The sequence below is a fragment of the Sorghum bicolor genome, chromosome 6, assembly GCF_000003195.3.
Source record: "Sorghum bicolor cultivar BTx623 chromosome 6, Sorghum_bicolor_NCBIv3, whole genome shotgun sequence".
In the NCBI taxonomy this organism is placed as follows: domain Eukaryota; kingdom Viridiplantae; phylum Streptophyta; class Magnoliopsida; order Poales; family Poaceae; genus Sorghum; species Sorghum bicolor.
The window spans coordinates 60,806,097-60,810,237 of NC_012875.2; the positions used below are offsets into that span (position 1 = coordinate 60,806,097).

The following is a 4,141-nucleotide window of genomic DNA, read 5'->3' on the forward strand; positions in this document are numbered from 1 at the left end:
GGGAAGAGGCCCTCCGCGCTTCCCAGCAGTACGGTGAGTAGGGAACCTTCTCACTCGGTGCCGTGAGAGGTCTGAGTTCCAACAGGCTGTAAGCTCAGTAGTAGGTGAACACAGTGAATGCTCTCTGTTATTAATGGCGGTATCTCGCCCCTTATATAGGGCCCGGAAACCAACCTAGCGACATTTACATAAATGCCCCGTGACGGCGGGGGAATATTCCGGCATATCCTTTCATTGCAGTCTACTGACCCTAATACACCTGCGTAATTTCACATTGCAAATCCTTCGTTCATCCTCTGACTGGGGCCTCAGCAGGTCGGAGGCTTGGATCCTCCGCTCAATTGCGGATCCTCCGACGCTTTGGTGTCGGAGGTTCCGCAGCCCGTCTGGTCGGAGGTGGCTCGACCCGGCCACCCCGGGAGGTCCTCCTTAGCCTGGCTGCGTTCTCCCGCCATCCTCCGACCCGGGAGGGTCGGAGGTTCCAGTCTCTCCTCGCTCGTGGACCTCCGCCGGTGTCTCCGTCCCTGCACACACACTGCACGACCAGACGAGTCGTCAACATTAGCGTTTCCCGTCGGAGGATATCCTCCGACGTTCCAGGCGTCGGAGGTTCCTCAGGTGAAGGATAACCTCCGGCGCTACCAGGGGGAAGGATGCAGCATCTCCCCAACAGTTCCCCCCTTTTTGGGCTAATGGCACTCCTGCGGTCCATGTGCTCAAAAACGTGCTACGCTGCGGAGGTTATGAGCATGGTTGCTGCCTTCCCCCCTGGTGCGCAGGATGTGTTTGTTAGCAAATGTTGGATAACTGTTTCTTTTACTTAGTCATAAATTTTCTTGGTTTCTTTGTTATTGACGCTATGTTAGTCTGGTATCCTACGCGCGTTAGATTGCGGAGGATCGCGGAGGTTCTTTTTTCCGTTGGAGTTAGCCGTTGGCATTGACGAAGCGCAATGGTCTGGCCGATTCCTCCGCTTATAGCCGTTGGGCGCGGGGAATCGCAACGGCCGCGCGGTCGCAGGCCCCCCCCTATAAAAGGAGACGCTGGGGGAGCTTTGAGCTCTCACCCCTGCTGCTCATTGCCTGCACACCTTCCTTCGCTACGTCCTTCTCTCTGAGCTGCTCGCGTGCGTTTCTGTTTTAGTTCTTAAGTGTTGTCGGAGGTTTTACGGTGGCTCAGCTTCCTTCACCGCGTCCTTCGAGGTCAGATTTTTCTGGTCCTTTGCGCGGTTTTCTTAGCGTGAGGTCTGGAGGTTGGCTGCGGAGGTTTGAGGAGTGGATGCTTGAGGTTGCTGAAGCTCGAGATCTGGAGGAGACGTTGTCTGACGTCGAAGCTTCCGTCGGTGACCTGATCAGTGCGAAGGAGTTTGAGGAGATGGCGGCGATTACTTTTGAGTTCGGGCAGTCGACCGTGAGGGCGGAGGATATCGCTGACATGGTTGAGGCTAGGTTTTTCAAGGAAGGTCGGGCGGAGGCTCCTCCTGCGGATCAGACGGTGCCTGCGCCTGAAGAGGGGTATGCAGTGGTATTCAGGGACTTCTTTACTTGCGGACTTCGGATGCCTCCGTATCATTTCCTTCGCGAAGTGATGGAGAGTTTCAACGTGGAGCTGCAGCATTTCAGCCCTAATGGAATACTGACCCTTAGCAAATTTGCCTGGGCGTGCGAATCCTACGGAGCTATGCCCCACATCGACACTTTCTGCTCGTACTTTGAGCTCCAACGCCAGCCTAAAAAGGTGAAGGATGCCGAAGGTGTGGAGTGCATTGCGCAGTTCGGAAGCTGCGCGTTCATGCCGCGCCGCACAATGCCTGGGCCAAGGTGCGAGATCTCCTACTGCCAAAAAGGGAAGTGGGAGAAGGATTGGATGAGAGCTTGGTTCTACGTGAGGACCCCCGCTGCGTCGAAGACTTTAGATGACGGCAGCGTTGATAAGGTCTATCCTTACGCGTCGCTGATGAAGGAGTTGAAGCCTTTCTCGAAGGTTGATCCTTCACAGGAGATGTCGGAGGAGCGACTTGCTTGTGATAAGGCATTTGCGCTGGCATGCCGATATTCCGGAGGTCGGGATTTGGTTGAGGAGATGGTCGCTGCTGACTACTGGCCACTTGGCCGCAGGACAGATGAGTTCACCATTGAGATGGTGCAAGTTCCTGTTTTTGGTCCTCCGGAGGGGTTGCCGTTTCCCCGGTTTGGCGCGGGTATTCCGGAGGATGAGACCAAGGAGTCCTTCCTTGATCGGGTGGAGGTTTCTGCCCGGAGGATCGTCGGGAAGATCACGGAGAAGGAATTTCTCCAGCGGAGGTCTGCGCTTGGGACGATGCCCCGGTTCAACCGCGTTTTTGAGGAATTGGGGATCGAGTATGAGGATTATGTTATTCCTCCGGATGTTTTGCTTGGGTTGGAGAAGAAGAAGGACTCCTCGAAGGCTGTTGCCTTGGCGGAGTCGAAGAAGAGGAAGGGGGGTGGCGCAGTCAAGCAACTTGCGAAGAAGCGGAGGGCGGAGGTTGTGCTAGAGACTCCTGTGGAGTCTTCCTCCGCTCGCTCATCTGGTGCCGAGTCGAACTCGGTGGCTTCTGCGCCTGCGGAGGCAGCTGCTGCCGGTGGAGCTCCTGAAGCTGAGGCTTCGCGTGCGGTCTCCTCCGTGCGCGCGCCTTTCGCGTCTCTTCTTGGGGAAGAGTCTTCCGACGCGGAGGCCCCTGAGGCGAGCCCTGTGCGGGAGGCAATTCCTGCAGCGCCTGAGGGTCCGCGCGTTGCTTCAGCTGGCGGAGGGTCTCCGCCTAAGGAGGTTCAGGTGGAGTCCAGCGACGAAGCTGAGTCCGCCTCCGTTCGGAGGATCAGGAGGGCGGAGGCTCCCCTTCCTCCGGCTGGTGACGGTATTAACTCTTTGTACATGGGTAATGATTTTTTGTTGATTATTTTGTTTTTATACAAGTTTTGATTGACTTGTTTCTCATGTTATTGGTTTATCTTTCAGCGGATGTTTTTGTTGGGCTGGCTACCGCGGAGGAGATGGCTAAAGGCGCTAGCGTTGCGCAGGAGGGGCTTGCCGTTCCTCCGCCGCGTGAGCCTGCGCCTTCTGCGTTGGCCAACAGGCCTTCGCCTGCTGATGTTCTTGGCCCTGGTGAGTTTCCTCTTTTTGGTTCAACAGTTTGGTTTGTTTGTGGCATTTTATTTAAAGGTTTGTTTTTGTTATGCGTAGGTGCTTCTGAACCTTCGATCACAGGTTGGACTGATGCCTTGCGCGAGGTTCATTCCTTGGTCGGAGGTTAGTGTTCTGGCCTCCGCCAATGGTTTTTTGTTTCTTACGATGGTTTTTCTTAATTGTTTTCGGTTTACAGATCGTTTTCGTCAGAAGCTTCGCGGCATGGATTTTGACACGCTCCTTCGCGTGCAATATGAGCACCATAGCCTTGTATGTTTATGCTTTGTTTTATCTTCCTTCGCAGTTTTTCATTCGAAGGTTTGTTGTAACTAATTATTTTTGAGCAGGGTCATCACATGGCTGCCGCCTTGGAGGAGCGTTGCTCCCGGGAGGTTATCTGCCGTGATGAGGCGATTGGTGCTCTGAAGAAGGAGAACGAGACCTTGGAAGCTGAGAAGGCTCGTCTGTCGGAGGAGGTTAAGGAGTTTTCCTCCGTCAGGAGGGAGGTTGACTCCCTAAAAAAGGAGAGGGATGACTACAAGGCTGGGTCGGAGGCTCTGAAGAAGGAGAAAGAGGATGCCGAAGCTTCGGTGGCGGTCCTCCGCACAAGTGTTGCTGAGGCGGGGAGAGTTAGGGACGTAGCCCTGCAGCGAGCTGAGAAGGCGGAGGACATTGCTGAACGCCTTCGCAAAGAGCTTGACGCTGAGCGGACGTCTGCAGCTGAGCTGCAGACTCGCATACAGCAGGCGGAAGCGGAGGCTGCAGCTATTGTCGGACTCTATGCCGACTCGCTTGCGAAGTTTGGGGGTAGCACCTCTGCTCCTCCGCCCGGCGGCGATGTTGGGGCTTCCCTCGCATGGCTGAAGTCCCATATCCGCATGCTCCCCGACTTTGTCGGGGGTGCTGTTGATTTTGGGGCTTTGGCCGCGGTTAGCTCCTTCGCTAGGCTTTTACGCCGCGGAGGTTGCTCTCACGCGGAGGGAGTCGCCAAGGAGGA

The 4,141-nt window shown here is 55.6% G+C and overlaps 1 long non-coding RNA gene across 1 annotated transcript; it reads left to right on the forward strand.

Moving 5' to 3' along the window:
• Positions 3,201–3,635, forward strand: LOC110436207. Its single transcript, XR_002454001.1, has 3 exons — positions 3,201–3,267; positions 3,341–3,414; positions 3,492–3,635. It is a non-coding gene; the product is annotated as an uncharacterized LOC110436207 (long non-coding RNA).